At 44.6% G+C, this 19,747-nt stretch overlaps 2 non-coding genes across 2 annotated transcripts; both read left to right on the forward strand.

Moving 5' to 3' along the window:
- The first annotated feature begins 3,809 nt into the window (after nt 1-3,809).
- On the forward strand, nt 3,810-3,916 carry LOC119266206. Its single transcript, XR_005131930.1, has one exon. It is a non-coding gene; the product is annotated as a small nucleolar RNA R71 (small nucleolar RNA).
- Nucleotides 3,917-12,201: 8,285 nt separating this feature from the next.
- On the forward strand, nt 12,202-12,308 carry LOC119266205. Its single transcript, XR_005131929.1, has one exon. It is a non-coding gene; the product is annotated as a small nucleolar RNA R71 (small nucleolar RNA).
- The last annotated feature ends 7,439 nt before the right edge of the window (nt 12,309-19,747 follow it).

Raw genomic sequence — 19,747 nt, forward strand, 5'->3', positions numbered from 1 at the left:
TTTGAGGCATCTCTTGCCTTTTTGAAATCTTTCCAGTTCTCTGACAAGGATCACAAGCTTCAATATAGGAATGTACATCCTTGAATAAAGTTGGCCAGTAAAATCCCGCTTGCAAAATTTTCGCTTGAGTCTTCCTAGTACTTGCATGACCTCCATACGGGGATGAATGGCAATGATAGATCACACTTTTAGCATCACCTTCCGGCAAGCATCTTCGAACAATGCCATCAGCACAATGTTTGAATAAGTAAGGTTCATCCCAAAAGAAGTGCTTCATATCTGATAAGAATTTCTTCTTCTTTTGATACCCAAAATCTGTAGGGACTTTGTTACAGACCAGATAATTAACTATATCTGCATACCATGGTGTATAGTTTTGTATACTAGTCACTTGCATAAGATTGCTCCCTGGTAAAACATCATTGATAGGTAAGGAGTCTACTGCATTGTTTTGCAACCTCGACAAGTGATCTGCCACAACATTTTCAGCTCCTTCCTTGTCCTTGATTTCCACATCAAATTCTTGAAGCAAGAGTATCCATCTAATTAACCTTGGCTTGGCTTCTTTCTTGCTGAGTAGATATATAATTGCAGCGTGGTCTGTGTAAACTACACAATGAGACCCTACAAGATATTGCCTGAATTTGTCAAAGGCATACACTACTTCCAACAACTCCTTTTCTATGGTTGTGTAATTAGCTTGAGCACCATCAAGAGTTTTGCTAGCATAGTATATTACATGCAAATCTTTTCCTTTTCTTTGTCCCAGTACTGCACCCACAGCAAAGTCACTTGCATCACACATTATCTCAAATGGTAATTCAGTCAGGGGGTTGCACTACTAGAGCAGTGACCAATGCTTCCTTGAGCAAGTTGAAGGATTTTTCACATTCTGCATCAAAGTTGAACTTAACATCATTGTTTAGGAGATTACTGAGGGGTTTGGCTATCTTGGAGAAATCCTTTATGAATCTTCTATAGAACCCAGCATGTCCCAAAAAGCTCCTTACTCCCTTCACATTTACAGGTGGTGGAAGTTTTGATATTACTTCAACTTTGCTTGATCAACCTCAATTCCTCTTTCAGATACCAAATGTCCCAAAATAATTCCTTCCTGTACAAGAAACTGACACTTCTCCCAGTTTAAGACTAGATTGTGTTCTGAACACCTCTGAAGAACTGCTGCCAAATTATTCAAGCAATCCTCATAACTTTTCCCAACGACTGTAATATCATCTATGAACACCTCCACTTTGATTCCTATCATATCAGAGAATATAGAGAGCATAAACCTTTGAAATGTTGGGGGTGCATTACAAAGTCCATAGGCTAGTCTTTTGTAAGCAAATGTTCCGTATGGGCAAGTGAATGTTGTTTTATCTTGATCATCCAGATGAATTGGGATTTGCAAGAATCCTGAATACCCATCTAAGCAGCAGAAATATTCATGCCCAGCAAGCCTTTCCAGCATTTGGTCAATGAAAGGTAAAGGAAAATGGTCCTTCCTCGTCACTTCATTTAACTTTCTGAAATCATTGACCATTCTCCACCCTGTGACAGTCCTACTAGGAATCGTTTGCCCTTGTTCATTTTCAATGACAGTTATTCCTCCTTTCTTGGGCACCATGTGAATGGGACTCACCCACTCGCTGTCCGAAATTGGGTATATGATATCGGCAGAGAGCAATTTAAGAATCTCCTTTTTAACAACCTCTTGCAAATGGGGATTTAATCTTCTTTGACTTTCTCTAATTGGTACACTGCTTTCTTTCAAGTAAATCCTATGAGAGCAGACAGCAGGATTTATCCCTTTCATATCATCAATTGAATATCCAATAACATCCTTGTACTTTTGCAAAACTGCTTGAAGCCCTTTTATTTGCCTTTCCGTCAACTCCCTATTCATGATAATTGGCCACTGGTTGTCATTGTCTAAGAATGCATATTTCAAACTTTCTGGAAGTTGTTTCATTTCTATTTGCCTTGGTTGCATCTTCTCTAGTGGCCTTGTACTGCTTTCCAATATGCTCACAGGTCTGATTTCTTCATATCTGATTTCACTATTGTCCTCCTCAACTACTTCACAACAATTACTTCCATACCTCTCTTCATAGCCTTCTTCCACACATTTTTGTAGTGTATCAATTCTGTAGCAGTGCTTTTCTTCTTGCGGAACATGTGTTGCATGCTTCATGTCAAACTCCACCTTTTCATTTCCAAACCTCAGGCTCAATTTAGCTTCTTGAACATCAATAAGTGCACCAGCTGTGGCCAAAAATGGTCTTCCAAGGATCACAACCTCACTTTTGTCCTCCATATCTAGCACTACAAAGTCAACCGGATAAACAAACTTCCCAACTTTGATTGGAACATCCTCAAGAATTCCAATAGGTTTCCTATATGTTCTGTCAGCTAACTGAAGAGTTATGGCTGTTGGATTTAATTCTCCCAAGATCATCCTTTTGCTAACTAAATGTGGTAACACACTAACACTTGAGCCCAAATCACACAGAGCACTGTAAGTTTTGTTTCCAATCACACATGGTACACAAAAGCTTCCTGGATCATCCAATTTTTCAGGCATGGAATTCTGAATTATCGCACTGCATTCCTTTGATAAAGTCACTACTTCTGGCTCAGACATGCTTCTTTTCTTTGTTAGCAATTCCGTGAAATATTTGGCATACATTGGAACATGCAGGACAGCTTCAAGAATAGGAATGGTAATCTGAACTCCCTTCATAGTTTCCAAGAATTTGGCAAATTGCTTGTCATCTTTGGATTTGTTGAACCGCTCAGGAAAAGGAATGTTGTTGGTTGTTATTGCTTCCTCTAGCAAAGGCTCAGCTCTTGTTTGAAAACCAGGAAATTCGACTTTAGTTTCAATTCGGTTATCAACTTCTTTCTCCTTTAGTTTCTCTGATGATGTTGAAGGTGGAGTTCCGGATGAACTTGGCCTCATAGAAGGAGGGACATATGTCTTCGGAGTAGGAAGTAATGGTCCTGACATAACTCCACTCCTTGTAATCAATGCATCAACTGAAGATATTGCCCCACAGTGAGCTTTCGGGTTTGGAATTGGTTGCGCAGGCATCCTTGCTTCATTTTCTCCCACCATACTATCCATTTTGCTCACAAGCATCTTAACAATATCCTTTAAGCCATTAACTTCATTTGTCATCTTGCTCATCAATTCCAACTGCATTTTCATGATTTCCTCCATTCCATTTGACTGGACATTTTGTTGTTCATTCTGCCTCGGCACTTGAAATTGACTTGGATGATTTGGTGGTCGATTTCCTTGTATTGTCGATCCACTTGCATATGACTGATTGTTCTTGTATGACAAGTTTGGATGATTCCTCCAAGAAGGATTGTAGCTATTTGTTAATGGACCTTGACTTTGGGAATAACTTACTTCTGAAACCAATGATCCAATTGCTGAATAGATGGTACATTCTGTTGAAGGATGACCTGCTTGGCCACATACATCACACATTTGAGGCACACTTACTGAAGCTACAGATGTACCGATGCAATTTGACATGATACTATCCATCTTCTTGTTTAAGATGTCAATCTGAGCCGCCATGCTATCATTTGCAGACACATTGTACACACCAGGATGTGGTGGTGCTATTGCTCTTTCACTTGACCATTGGAAATGATGAGACTCCATACTTTCAATCAATGCAAATGCTTCATCAAGGTTTTTGTTCATGATTCCTCCTCCAGCAGCAGAATTGACAAAAGCTCTAGTCTGAGTAGACAGTCCTTTGTAAAAGGTTTGTAACACCAGCCATCTTTCTAAACCATGATGAGGACACATTCTGATTAAAGAGTGGAATCTTTGCCATGCGTCATACAAACTCTCTCCATCATATTGAGTGAACCTTGTTAACTTGTCCCTGTATTCAGCAGCTTTTGTTGGTGGAAAGTATCTCTCAAGAAATGTCTGCAATAAAGTCTCCCAAGTATCCTTCAGATGTTCAGGCAATGAGTGAAGCCATACTCTTGCTCCATCTCTCAAGGAAAATGGAAATAGTGATAATCTGATAGCACTCGGTGAAACTCCATTTTGCTTGAGGGTGTTACAATACTCCAAGAAAGTCCTTATATGCTCATGTGGGTCTTCTAAAGCTGTTCCACAAAATCTGGACTGTTGTACCATGTTAATCAGAGCAGGCTTCAATTCAAAATTGTTCGCCTGAATAATTGGTTGCACCATTTCTCCTGGTATCCCGTGATCTCTTGGGATCCACAAGCCCCTGAGCAAAGGTACTGGATCAGGCATCTTTTCTTCTTCTTGATCTTGCAAAGTTTCAGCAACTTGAAACCGTGTTTGATTCTCTCTTCTTCTTCTCAATAAAGTCCTTTCAATTTCTGGATCAAATGGCTCTAGTGAATGTTCAGGTTGAAGCATAAGACAATTTCCTGTAAAGTTCCTGAAATTGACACATGCTAGTTTTCTCAAAACCGCGGACAATGTTAGGAAATGGTTAGTTGCTAGCAATACTACGTAATCGACCTAAAATAAATCCTGATCCGCTTCTACTAATGTGCTAATGAAATTTAGATCCCCGGCAACGGCGCCAAAATGATCGTTTGTAATATAGCAGGGTTTCTACGCCCAAACTATGGATGTCGTATTCTCCACAGGGATCTAGAACTTCGGAGCACACATTTGAAGCATTCAGAACAACTGAACAAATGAATCCAACCGAAGTGACAACAAGCAGCTACTGGAACAAGGTAAAACAAAATAATATGCAGCAAGGGTAAAAGGGTTCAGAAATAGGACTTTCTCTTTTTAGTGATTTTCTTGTAAGCAAACAGACAAATAACACTAGCACATGGAAGATGGTTCAGACATCACACACAACTCATGCAACCAATTAAAGTGACAGCAGCTCACAGGAGAATAACTACTAACTTAATATCCAGCAAAGGATCACAACAATTCAGCAATGATACATGAGGGTTCAGCAAAGGTGCACAGGTAACAGAGTAAATTTCAGACCCAACAGTGCATATACTCAGAGAACAGGAACAAGAGAAGAGAGAAGTTCAGAGCCTATGGGTCTTGATGATCTTCGATTCGAAGCTGTAGATGTTGCAGGCGAAGAAGAGTAGCAGAGGCACATTGGAGATGATCTGTAGCAGCAGAAACTTCTGCGTGGAAGTTGAAGAAGAGTAGCGGATGAGGATCCTTGGGGTTGAGCTGCAGCGTGGTGAAGAGGACTTGGTGAAGATCAGCAGCGGAGGGCCCGACCTTGGGGAGGAATCGTGGTGGCCTTCACGGGAGGTCAGCCGACCACCCGAAGCAGAGAACCACCTGGTGTCCGACGCCCCGCAGGAGATGCCGCAGGGGCGGTCGTCGGAGTTGAAGCAGAGCGGCACAGGCGTCGATGTTGGAGCAGAGCGGCATGGGCGTAGGTGTTGGAGATGAGCAGCAGCAGTCGGTCAGGACGGAGAAGCCTCGCAGCGGAACACCGAGAAGTCGTTGGAGAGGATCAACAGCTCCGTTTCTTGAGGTTGGGGATGAGGAAGTACAGTGGGTCGACGTCGTCGTTGAAGAGGAGCTGTGGATTCGATCTGGTTCTCCTTCTCGCTTCCCTCGATCCCCTTTTCTCCCTCCTCCGATCTGGTGTTCCTTTGGTTCGATCTGGTGGTAGGTGAGCAGCGTGGAGAACGAGAGCAGTCAGCCCCCTAGTTGTTTTTCCTTCGTCCCCCACTCCTCTTCTTGGTGGTTCAGTCGCGCGTGGGATCAGACACCATGTCTGGTGTGTCACGCCAGACCCCAGCTCCTCTGGTACTTTTCGGTTTTGCCCCCTCGAGAACTGAACTCTTCTCCAAGTTGATCCCCGCTTTAGTGTTGAAAGCATTTTCGACGAAATTTGGGTGCCTAAACACACCAGTCCTGCAAAAAATGAATAAGTGTTGTAAAAATATCACAATAGGAATATTTCTGTAGGAATGAATACTTTATGAGTGATTACTGAGATCATATGTTTAATTTGTGACTCAAAAAGGCTAAAAATACTATATGCATAAATGTGCTATCAATTTCCCCCACACTCAAACTTTTGCTTGTCCTCAAGCAAAGGAAAAAAATGATGGTGACACAACTCACACTGCCTAGTAAAGATGCACTTTTCGATAGATAGTAATTCCGACAATACTGGAACTAAGCAAGTGTACACTACTGAAGCTAAATTGTGATAAGCAATAATTTATAACACATTGTAAATGTTCCATGTCAATGGCCTTGAGTCAAAGTGCATCCTAATAATCAAGAGCTGGCTCTGTCTTCAGCCCTGAGATAAGCTGGGACCCCAAAATGAATTAGAAAAACAAGTTACTTATTGAAATTAAAGCACAAGTGATGAAATTATATCAGTCTCACCAAAGGAACATACCACCGATCCTGAGAACATGGTATACACCTGGCTCGACCAAATTATTAGTATATTTTTGTATTATCTCCCCAAAGGAACATACCACCGATCCCGAGAACATGGTATACACCTGGTTCGACAAATTATTAGTATATATTTTTTTGTTATTATCTCCCCAAAGGAACATACCACCGATCCCGAGAACATGGTATACACCTGGTTCGACAATAATAGCATTTTTTATATATATTGTTTTTACAGTCCAATCTACCAGATTTCACAAGCCACCGATCCAGGGAACATGACATGCTACTGTAGGTCGATCGGACTTAAATTATTATAATTATATTATTTAGTTATTAGAAAATTGCTTAGCTTAAGTAAAACAGGAGTAATTGAAAGAGGAATCTATAGCTAATGGCACTGTTTTTCACAGACTACAGATCCAGAGATCATAGCTACTACTTAAGTGCCACCAGTTACTTAGCTTAACTTGGGACAGTCAGACACAGCACATCAATTCATTAGTAGGTTTCACTTAGACTCAAGGCATTCCCATTGAACATTTACATGGAGGTATAAAGTATTCATTATCACAATTTACCATAAGAAGAATACAGCTGCATAGTTTTAGTATTAAGAGAATCAACAATCTTCTTGGAGTGAATCCTACTTTGCAGTGAAGAGTAAGGTGTCACAATGCAAAAAGAGTTTCAATGCAATTAAATGCCAGTTCTCGTACTAAATTTTCTAAAGGTTGCTTCAAGTGGAACAGAATCACCTGGTATTTGCATACTCTTCTCTCCTACTTTCTTCTCTCCACTCTTCTGTGTTTGTGTTCCCTGTTTGTGTTCCCCTCGCCTTTATTTGCTGAAAAAGAAAGACATAAACACAAAAAAATTTCTATGAAAACTAAATAAGGAAAATAACTTATTAAAGATTCATGTTGCCTCCTAAAAAGCGCTTGTTTTAGGTATTTAGCTCGACCATGTCTCATCAGTGAGGTCAGGGTCCTGCAGGGATTGACACCTCTTGGGTCCCCTCGCCTTCTTGAATTTCCTCCTCTAGGTCTTGATCTTCGCTTGCATTCTCATCTTCAGAAATAAGAAGTGGATCTCCAGGGATGTAGGGCTTCAGTCTTTGACCGTTTACAAGGAAGAGACCTCCAGAAGTACTTTGCACTTGAATAGCACCATTTTGCAGAATCTTCTTCACCTTGCAAGGGCCATACCATCTTGACTTGAATTTACCAGGAAATAAATGAAACCTAGTATCATAGACCCATACCAACTGTCCAAGATGAAATTCTTTCCTCAATATATGCTTGTCATGCCAGATCTTGGTCTTTTCTTTGTAAATTCTTGCACTCTCGTAAGAGTCAGCTCTCAGTTCTTCCATTTCACAGAGTTGAAGTTTTCTGTATTTTCCTGCTGCATCAAGGTCCATATTGAGTTTCCTTAGTGCCCATTGAGCTTTGTGTTCAAGTTCAACGGGTAGATGGCATGCTTTTCCATATATTAACCTGAATGGTGACATTCCTATTGGTGTTTTATAGGCTGTCCTATATGCCCATAGTGTGTCTGGTAATTTCAGTACCCAGTCAGACCTTGACTTTGATACTACCTTCTCGAGAATGGCCTTTAGTTCTCTATTAGACAACTCCACTTGTCCATTTGCTTGCGGGTGATATGGAGTTGTAATTCTGTGATTATGAACTCCATATTTTGCTAAGAGAGATTCTAGTTGGGAGTTGTTGAAATGTGTTCCTCCATCACTAATAACAATCCGTGGCACACCAAATCTTGGAAAGATCACTTGCTTGAACAAATTGCAAACTGACTTGGAATCAGCATTGATGGTTGGTACAACCTCAACCCATTTTGACACATAGTACACTGCCACCAATATGTATTTGTACCCTTTTGATGATGGCAAGGGTCCAACATAATCAATTCCCCATACATCAAAGAGCTCTACTTCAAGAATTCCTTTTTGAGGCATCTCTTGCCTTTTTGAAATCTTTCCAGTTCTCTGACAAGGATCACAAGCTTCAATATAGGAATGTACATCCTTGAATATAGTTGGCCAGTAAAATCCCGCTTGCAAAATTTTCGCTTGAGTCTTCCTAGTACTTGCATGACCTCCATAAGGGGATGAATGGCAATGATAGATCACACTTTTAGCATCACCTTCCGGCAAGCATCTTCGAACAATGCCATCAGCACAATGTTTGAATAAGTAAGGTTCATCCCAAAAGAAGTGCTTCATATCTGATAAGAATTTCTTCTTCTTTTGATACCCAAAATCTATAGGGACTTTGTTACAGACCAGATAATTAACTATATCTGCATACCATGGTGTATAGTTTTGTATACTAGTCACTTGCATAAGATTGCTCCCTGGTAAAACATCATTGATAGGTAAGGAGTCTACTGCATTGTTTTGCAACCTCGACAAGTGATCTGCCACAACATTTTCAGCTCCTTTCTTGTCCTTGATTTCCACATCAAATTCTTGAAGCAAGAGTATCCATCTAATTAACCTTGGCTTGGCTTCTTTCTTGTTGAGTAGATATCTAATTGCAGCGTGGTCTGTGTAAACTACACAATGAGACCCTACAAGATATTGCCTGAATTTGTCAAAGGCATACACTACTGCCAACAACTCCTTTTCTGTGGTTGTGTAATTAGCTTGAGCACCATCAAGAGTTTTGCTAGCATAGTATATTACATGCAAATCTTTTCCTTTTCTTTGTCCCAGTACTGCACCCTCAGAAAAGTCACTTGCGTCACACATTATCTCAAATGGTAATTCCCAGTCAGGGGGTTGCCCTACTGGAGCAGTGACCAATGCTTCCTTGAGCAAGTTGAAGGATTTTTCACATTCTGCATCAAAGTTGAACTTAACATCATTGTTTAGGAGATTAGTGAGGGGTTTGGCTATCTTGGAGAAATCCTTTATGAATCTTCTATAGAACCCAGCATGTCCCAAAAAGCTCCTTACTCCCTTCACATTTACAGGTGGTGGAAGTTTTGATATTACTTCAACTTTTTCTTGATCAACCTCAATTCCTCTTTCAGATACCAAATGTCCCAAAATAATTCCTTCCTATACAAGAAACTAACACTTCTCCCAGTTTAAGACTAGATTGTGTTCTGAACACCTCTGAAGAACTGCTGCCAAATTATTCAAGCAATCCTCATAACTTTTCCCAACGACTGTAATATCATCTATGAACACCTCCACTTTGATTCCTATCATATCAGAGAATATAGAGAGCATAAACCTTTGAAATGTTGCGGGTGCATTACAAAGTCCATAGGCTAGTCTTTTGTAAGCAAATGTTCCGTATGGGCAAGTGAAAGTTGTTTTATCTTGATCATCCGGATGAATTGGGATTTGCAAGAGTCCTGAATACGCATCTAAGCAGCAGAAATATTCATGCCCAGCAAGCCTTTCCAGCATTTGGTCAATGAAAGGTAAAGGAAAATGGTCCTTCCTCGTCACTTCATTTAACTTTCTGAAATCATTGACCATTCTCCACCCTGTGACAGTCCTACTAGGAATCGTTTGCCCTTGTTCATTTTCAATGACAGTTAGTCCTCCTTTCTTGGGCACCATGTGAAAGGGAATCACCCACTCGCTGTCCGAAATTGGGTATATGATATCGGCAGAGAGCAATTTAAGAATCTCCTTTTTAACAACCTCTTGCAAATGGGGATTTAATCTTCTTTGACTTTCTCTAATTGGTACACTACTTTCTTTCAAGTAAATCCTATGAGAGCAGACAGCAGGATTTATCCCTTTCATATCATCAATTGAATATCCAATAACATCCTTGTACTTTTGCAAAACTGCTTGAAGCCCTTTTATTTGCCTTTCCGTCAACTCCCTATTCATGATAATTGGCCACTGGTTGTCATTGTCTAAGAATGCATATTTCAAACTTTCTGGAAGTTGTTTCATTTCTATTTGCCTTGGTTGCATCTTCTCTAGTGGCCTTGTACTGCTTTCCAATATGCTCACAGGTCTGATTTCTTCATATCTGATTTCACTATTGTCCTCCTCAACTACTTCACAACAATTACTTCCATACCTCTCTTCATAGCCTTCTTCCACACATTTCTGTAGTGTATCAATTCTGTAGCAGTGCTTTTCTTCTTGCGGAACATGTGTTGCATGCTTCATGTCAAACTCCACCTTTTCATTTCCAAACCTCAGGCTCAATTTAGCTTCTTGAACATCAATAAGTGCACCAGCTGTGGCCAAAAATGGTCTTCCAAGGATCACAACCTCACTTTTGTCCTCCATATCTAGCACTACAAAGTCAACCGGATAAGCAAACTTCCCAACTTTGATTGGAACATCCTCAATAATTCCAATAGGTTTCCTATATGTTCTGTCAGCTAACTGAAGAGTTATGGCTGTTGGATTTAATTCTCCCAAGATCATCCTTTTGCTAACTAAATGTGGTAACACACTAACACTTGAGCCCAAATCACACAGAGCACTGTAAGTTTTGTTTCCAATCACACATGGTACACAAAAGCTTCCTAGATCATCCAATTTTTCAGGCATGGTATTCTGAATTATTGCACTGCATTCCTTTGATAAAGTCACTACTTCTGGCTCAGACATGCTTCTTTTGTTTGTTAGCAATTCCTTGAAATATTTGGCATACATTGGAACATGCAGGATAGCTTCAAGAATAGGAATGGTAATCTGAACTCCATTCATAGTTTCCAAGAATTTGGCAAATTGCTTGTCATCTTTGGATTTGTTGAACCGCTCAGGAAAAGGAATGTTGTTGGTTGTTATTGCTTCCTCTAGCAAAGGCTCAGCTCTTGTTTGAAAACCAGGAAATTCGACTTCAGTTTCAATTCGGTTATCAACTTCTTTCTCCTTTAGTTTCTCTGATGATGTTGAAGGTGGAGTTCCGGATGAACTTGGCCTCATAGCAGGAGGGACATATGTCTTCGGAGTAGGAAGTAATGGTCCTGACATAACTCCACTCCTTGTAATCACTACATCAATTGAAGATATTGCCCCACAGTGAGCTTTCGGGTTTGGAATTGGTTGCGCAGGCATCCTTGCTTCATTTTCTCCCACCATACTATCCATTTTGCTCACAAGCATCTTAACAATATCCTTTAAGCCATTAACTTCATTTATCATCTTGCTCATCAATTCCAACTGCATTTTCATGATTTCCTCCATTCCATTTGACTGAACATTTTGTTGTTCATTCTGCCTCGGCACTTGAAATTGACTTGGATGATTTGGTGGTCGATTTCCTTGTATTGTCGATCCACTTGCATATGACTGATTGTTCTTGTATGATAAGTTTGGATGATTCCTCCAAGAAGGATTGTAGTTGTTTGTTAATGGACCTTGACTTTGGGCATAACTTACTTCTGAAACCGATGATCCAATTGCTGAATAGAAGGTACATTCTGTTGAAGGATGACCTGCTTGGCCACATACATCACACATTTGAGGCACACTTACTGAAGCTACAGATGTACCGATGCAATTTGACATGATACTATCCATCTTCTTGTTTAAGATGTCAATCTGAGCCGCCATGCTATCATTTGCAGACACATTGTACACACCAGGATGTGGTGGTGCTATTGCTCTTTCACTTGACCATTGGAAATGATGAGACGCCATACTTTCAATCAATGCAAATGCTTCATCAAGGTTTTTGTTCATGATTCCTCCTCCAGCAGCAGAATCGACAAAAGCTCTAGTCTGAGTAGACAGTCCTTTGTAAAAGGTTTGTAACACCAGCTATCTTTCTAAACCATGATGAGGACACATTTTGATTAAAGAGTTGAATCTTTGCCATGCGTCATACAAACTCTCTCCATCATATTGAGTGAACCTTGTTAACTTGTCCCTGTATTCAGCAGCTTTTGTTGGTGGAAAGTATCTCTCAAGAAATGTCTGCAATAAAGTCTCCCATCCTATGGGGATTCAGCTCTCTGTACTTCACACCTTCTTTGAAGGCACAAACTGCCTGGTGATTAGATACATTCTCTACCGTGTGATGCAATGTGATCCATCTCTGGATGTAGTCTCTCAAAGTCTCATTCGACTTCTGCACACAAGTTTGCAGCTCTGTCAGTCCTGCTGGTCGCTTGCAAGTTCCTTCAAACATTCTGACAAACACTCGGGGAAGATCTTCCCAAGTGTAAATGCTGCTGGGTGCTAACTGATCCGACCATGCTCTGGCCGAGCCCTCCAACATAAGAGGCAGATGTTTCATGGCCACCTCATCATTTCCGCCGCCAATCTGAATAGCCACTCGGTAGTCTTCAAGCCAAGTATCAGGCTTGGACTCACCAGTGAATTTACTGACTCCAATCGCCAACATGAAGTTGGGAGGAATCATCGCAGCCCTGATGGCTCTGCTGAAACACTCTGGTCCTGAGATGTGCACTCTGCTACTGGTGGGTACATCTCTGTCATGACCCTCTCGGTGAGCTCTATTCCTGTCGACCAGACCTTGAACGATAATGGATCTCGCATCAAAGCCTGGTTCCCTGGGGTCTACTGGAATCCTTCGCCCAACACTGCACTGGCGTCTATCATCCTGTTGTCCAGGCGCGTACGATCCACCCCTTGGGGGAGGAGTGGGCACTCGACGTCGATCATCGCGCTCAATTCGGTGATCATACTGCTCATGGTTCTTGTACCGATCATGCCGGTCTCCACGCCCCTCACACCTCGGGGGCGATCTGGGGCTATGAGCCGACTGGACTGTATTTGCAGCTACAGATCTGTTGTGAATCCTATTCCGCGATTGCGATACAGCTAAATTTTGATCTCCTGCTGCCCGGAGTAAATCTCTGATCTACAACAAGCCTCTCCCAGCCTCTGACTGGGAAGGCTGAATTGACTCTGCTATACGGGCCACAGCTGCTAAATTCTGAATCAGAGTTCGATATACCTGAGTCGGTAGTGGAAAGAGTTGACGTCGACTGGAATCCAGAACCCGTTGCCGCGCACGCTCGTCTAGTGCCCGCTGAAGGTTCTCCAGTCGAGCGTGTTTAGCCAAGTTGGCCAAGCGCGCGTCCTCTAAGGCACGAGCCTCGGGAGTTTCTCCAACGATAGGAGTATGAAGCGCATCCATGTTCCGGCGGCGAAGTTCTTCCCTTTGCAATGAAGTGAGGGGCTCGGGGAGATACTCCTCCTGGGCATGCGACGGATCACCTCCGCCGTTGCCTCCGTTGGCACCGAGAAAACCGGGAGGACCGCGTGGTCCATCGACCATCAGAACCTCCACCACTAGATCACAGCTGTCGCACTCGGATGCAGTCTCTGCGGAGCCAGTGGACAGATCGAACAGGCCATAGAGAGATTCATCGGGCTCGATTTCCGCGACTTGGGGGTGGCCGACTGGCGAGCCACCGCGTGTCTCACCCAACGCTAAAGCCTGGACCGACCAGAGCGCTTACGCCGGCGGGAAACAAGGTGGGAGGTCGACACAAGGACCGACTGATACTGGGTCGACGGTTGCCGCAGGAGGACGCCGCGGACGCACGCGCGAAAGTGCGTCGCTCCGTGAACTGGGAGCGTGTCGATGTCGAGCGGAGCCTCCTGAAGCCAAGCAGAGTCGTCGGCGACAAACGTGAGCGCGCCAAGACGGATCTCGCGGACCTCAACCAAAACTCCGCCTGAAACCATGATGAAGGAGATCGGAAAAAATTGCAACTTCTCCAGTAAGTCGCTAAGACACCTGCTGAGGGAGTCCTGGATTAGGGGGTGTCCAGATGGCCGGACTATAACCTTTGGTCGAACTCTCGGACTATGAAGATACAAGATTGAAGACTTTGTCCCGTGTCCGGATGGGACTTTCCTTCGCGTGGAAGGCAAGCTTGGCGATGCGATATGTAGATCTCCTCCCATTGTAACCGACTTTGTGTAACCCTAGCCCTCTCTGGTGTCTATATAAACCGGAGAGGTTTAGTCCGTAGGACGAACAACAATCATACCATAGGCTAGCTTCTAGGGTTTAGCCTCTCTGATCTCGTGGTAGATCAACTCTTGTACTACCCATATCATCAATATTAATCAAGCAGGAGTAGGGTTTTACCTCCATCGAGAGGGCCCAAACCTGGGTAAAAACATCGTGTCCCTTGTCTCCTGTTACCATCCACCTAGACGCACAGTTCGGGACCCCCTACCCGAGATCCGCCAGTTTTGACACCGACATTGGTGCTTCCATTGAGAGTTCCACTGTGCCGTCACCATCAGGAAGGGTTCCACGTCCCATCTTTAAGGACGACACTGTTGCTAAAGGAGCTTTGGCTATCGGCCAAACTCTCCGGCTAGGCGGTTCTCTTATGACCGCCTGTTTGGTCGCCGCGCCGACGATGACTTCTCGGGTCATCAAAAGCAATCTCCACGTCAACTCAGAACTCGCCGAGCAGTTAGATCCGATGGAGCTCTCTTCCTTAAACGAGCTCTTGGATCGCATCGCCGCCCTGGGAGTCGCTACAGACTACGATCAGATTGGGCTTAAACCCGATCCAAGGGAAATTGACTCTCCCCAGGTCACCCACCACGTTGCATTGGTGGAGGAAAATGCGGCGAATCTATACCAATCTTAAGGAACAAATATGTCCGGATTTCTGATCCCCCCAAGCCGGATATCCACGGAGGGGAGGACGTCACTCAAGCCCTGAACCTAAAGTCAGACAGCGGGCCAGATTCATTGGACAGCATCCAAGAACCCAAGCTTCCGAATTCGGAAACTCCTTGGCCCCTGAGCCTCAGATTGGGTGAGGTTCCGAATTTAACTTCACCCGCACACCCTAACATATGGGATCTATCCCAAGTTCGGCAAAGAGCCCACGGAAACAGTACATCATTACTGGGCCAGATTCCTCCTGGTTATGAACAAGATAGAGGACTGCCGCGAGGAGGATGCAATTTCATCCTTCTGCAATAATTGCACGGACATCGGGATCCTCAACGCCATAAGTCGCCATGATATTACATGCTTCGCTGACTTGGCATCCATCGTACGAAAATACTGTGCGATGGAAAGCGTCCGGAAAACCGAAATAAAAGTCTGGGACGATCCGGCCCTGAATACAACCCCAGTCCAAAATAAAAGGGCGCATTGTCGCCATGCACATGGGTTAATCACCAAAAAACAAAAACCTTCTATAGGGTATGGAACCGTACTGGAGGGATGGCTCAGTGGACCTTGTAAAATTCATAGTACAAAGGGTGTCACACCAACTCATAGCCTTAGAGCATGTTGGATACTCCGGCAGGTGGCCAGAAGTGGCGAGGAGCTTCTAACTCCAGAACCCGCAGAGCACCACCCCAGGAATACCAGTACGGTATCAACAGTCTTCGAGACTTTCGCATCAAACAATATGCGGAAACAAACACTCCGCAGCCTTACCAAAGTCTACCAGGTAGCAACAATAAATCCATGGAGTCACACGGCTATTACCTTCAATGCCAGTGACGAACCTAAATTCCGAACAGCCCGAGCACCAGCCGCATTGGTCCTCAGTCCGATAGTGGACGGCTTTTGACTTACTAAGGTACTCATGGACGGTGGCAGCGGGTTGAACCTCATTTATGAGGAAACCCTCCGAAAATGGAAATAGACTGGAGCCGCATTGAGCGAAGCAACACAACCTTTAGAGGAATAATCCCTAGTCGGGAAGCGTGCTGCACAGGAAAAATCACACTAGACGTAGTGTTCGGCACGCTGGATAATTACAGATCCGAAGAGGTCACATTTCAAGTGGCCCCGTTCAGCACGGATACCACGCTCTGTTAGGGCGGGAGGCATTCACAATTTTTCAAGCTATACCCCATTACGGGTACATGAAGCTCAAAATGCCCGGACCCAACGGAATCATCACTCTTGCTAGTGACCCGGACATAGCACTCCGTGCCGAAAACAAGACAGCCGCACTGGCCCTTGAGGCATTATCCGAAGCCCTAGCGGCTGAGGAACTAACCGCGCTGCACTCCACGGTGGACAGGGACGACGTGATACTCGACAAGAGATCTAAGTCCACCTCCTTTAAACCGGCAGACGAAATAGTCAAATTCCAAGTCCATCCAACGGGCCCTACAAAAACGGCCTCCATCGGGGCACAATTAAACCCTGATGTAGACGCCGCACTACGAGAATTCCTACGCGAAAATTGGGACATTTTTTCCTGGCACCCATCAGATATGCCAGGAATCCCATGCAGGCTGGCCGAGCACAGCCTAAACATCCTAAAAGGATTCAAGCCTGTTAAGCAGGCTCTTCGGCGTTTCTCTGAACCTAAGAGACAAGCCATGGGAGAGGAGCTAGCCAAACTACTGGAAGCCGGATTCATAAGAGATATAAAACATCTGGAGTGGCTAGCAAACCTGGTGATGGTACCAAAGAAGGACAAATCCTGGCGCCTATGTGTCAATTTCAAGGACCTCAACAAGGCTGGCCCAAAGGATCCCTTCCCCCTCCCCCGCATTGATCAAATCATTGACGCTACCGCAGGACACAATTCATTGTGTTTCCTCGACGCATACTCTGGCTACCATCAAATTAAGATGGCAGAGCCAGACCAAGCCGCAACGGCATTTATCACCCCATACGGCCCATTCTGCTTCAACACAATGCCCTTCGGACTCAAAAACACCGGCGCAACATATCAGCCCATGATTCAGACATGTCTGGCTACCCAGATCGGCAAAACAGTGGAGGCATACGTAGACGATGTGGTCGTTAAGACCAAACACGTCGAAACTCTAGTAGACGATTTGAGGCTCACATTCGACAACCTCCGAGCATATGACATTAAGCTCAACCCGGAAAAATGTGTTTTCGGCGTACCAGCCGGAAAGCTCTTGGGCTTCATTGTATCCGGTAGAGGAATTGAAGCAAACCCAGCCAAGATCCGAGCTCTGTCACAATTGGAAATCCCAAAAGACCTCAAACAAATACAAAAACTGACTGGATGCGTGGCGTCTCTAAGCCGCTTCATCTCCCGCTTGGGAGAAAAGGCATTACCCCTTTATCGCCTCCTCCGGCGCACCGAACATTTCAAGTGGACGGATGCTGCCACGGCCGGACTCAAAGAAATAAAAGCCATATTGGCAACAAACCCGGTCCTGGCCGCGCCTAATATCAGCGAACCAATGCTATTATACATTGCGGCAACTCATCAAGTTGTAAACGGAGTGCTCGTCGTCGAATGAGAAACGGACGGACACAAATTCCCCCTTCAAAAACCAGTTTACTACGTGTCCACTGTCCTCACTCCATGCAAGTCACGGTACCCGCATTATCAAAAGATAGCGTATGCGGTGTTCATGGCATCCCAGAAGCTACGACACTACTTTCAAGAGTGTTCAATAACAGTAGCCTCCGAAGTACCTCTTACTGATATTATAAACAACCGCGATGCGACGGGACGGATTGCCAAATGGGCCAGTGAGCTCCTCCCGTTCGACATAACCTATAAGCCACGGTGAGCTATCAAGTCGCAAGTTTTGGCCGACTTTGTCGCCGAATGGACTGAAGCCGAACTCCCTAAAGAGTACGACACATATTCCAACTGGATTATGCACTTCGACGGCTCCAAAATGCTAGCGGGTCTGGGGGTTGGCGTCGTTCTCATGTCCCCAACAGGAGATACAGTTCAATATGTACTCCAGATAATGTATATGGACTCTAACAATGCAGCCGAATACGAGGCCCTTCTGCATGGTCTCCGGATGGCAGTCTCCATGGGCATTCAACGCCTAGAGGTGCGTGGGGATTCGAACCTTGTGATATACCAAATAAACGGAGATTTTGACGCCAAAGATCCGAAAATGGCAGCATATCGCAATGCCGTCCTAAAAATGTCAGGTCGGTTCGAGGGCTCAAATTTCACCATATAGCCCGAGAAAACAATCAGGCAGCAGAAGTCTTGGCACGCATCGGTGCAAAGCGTGATGCAGTCCCTCCCAACATTTTCTTGGAAAGGCTATTCAAGCCATCCGTACAATGGGAAGGGGAATCCGGAAATAACAACCCGAATCCAGCCGCACCACCTAACACCAAACACTCTGACACAACGGGAGGCTCGGCCAACGAAGTAACATCCTCAGCCCACGTAATAATGGCAGTCATTGCCCCGTGGACAGAACCATTCTTAGCCTACTTAACTAGGCAGGAACTTCCCGGGGACCAAAACGAGGCACGCTGCATAGTGCGGCGATCTAAAGCCTATAAAGTCCATGAAGGAGAGCTTTATAAGAAAAGCACCACCAGAGTCCGTCAAAGGTGTACCTCCGAAGAGGAAGGGCGGAACCTTTTGGCTGAAATTCATGCTGGACTTGGCGGGCACCACGCCGCAGCCCGGGCCCTTGTAAGCAAGGCCTTCCGTACTGGATTTTATTGGCCTACAGCCCGGGCAGATGCTCAGGACTTAGTCCAATGATGCATCGGCTGCCAATTATTCGCTAACCAAAGCCATATGCCACCCACCGCCCTCCGAACTATACCCATCACCTGGCCCTTTGCGGTCTGAGGGCTTGAGATGGTTGGACCCCTTAAAGGGGGAACCCACAAGCAAAAATACTTATTGGTCATGGTTGACAAGTTCACCAAATGGATAGAGGCCAAGCCTGTCAAGACGGCCGAATCCGGACCAGTGATAGACTTCATATCAGGGGTCGTACACCGTTACGGCGTCCCCCACAGCATCATCACTCATAACGGCACGAACTTTACGACCGACGAGGTAAAATTCTGGTGCAAAAACATAGGCATCAAGCTCGACTACGCTTCAGTCTATCACCCACAAACTAATGGTCAAGTCGAGCGGGCAAATGGTCTAATCATGAGCGGCATCAAACCCAGACTAGTGCGGTCCCTCAAGGAATCTAACACGCACTGGGTAGAGGAGCTCGACTCCGTACTCTGGGGGCTGCGGACCACGCCGAACCGCACTACCGGATTCACACCATTTTTTATGGTATACGGCGCAGAGGCAATCCTGCCCTATGACATAATTCATGAGTCGCCTCGCGTGCGCATGTACGAAGAAAGAGAAGCCAAACTCGATCGGCAGGACAGTTTGGACGCACTGGAGGAGGAGCGCGACGTGGCAAAAGCCCGTTCCGCATTCTATCAACAACAGGCTCGAAGATATCAAAGCAGAGAAGTACGGGCCAAAACTTACAATGTTGGCGAATTAGTTCTACGCCTGTTGGACAAGAAAAAGGACAAACTCAAGCCCAAATGGGAAGGTCACTTCATAATCGACCAAGTCCTGACTGGTGGAGCGTACCGTCTATGAAATGCATCGGATAACCGACTCGAGCCGAACCCA

This window comes from Triticum dicoccoides, chromosome 2B (assembly GCF_002162155.2).
Source record: "Triticum dicoccoides isolate Atlit2015 ecotype Zavitan chromosome 2B, WEW_v2.0, whole genome shotgun sequence".
In the NCBI taxonomy this organism is placed as follows: domain Eukaryota; kingdom Viridiplantae; phylum Streptophyta; class Magnoliopsida; order Poales; family Poaceae; genus Triticum; species Triticum dicoccoides.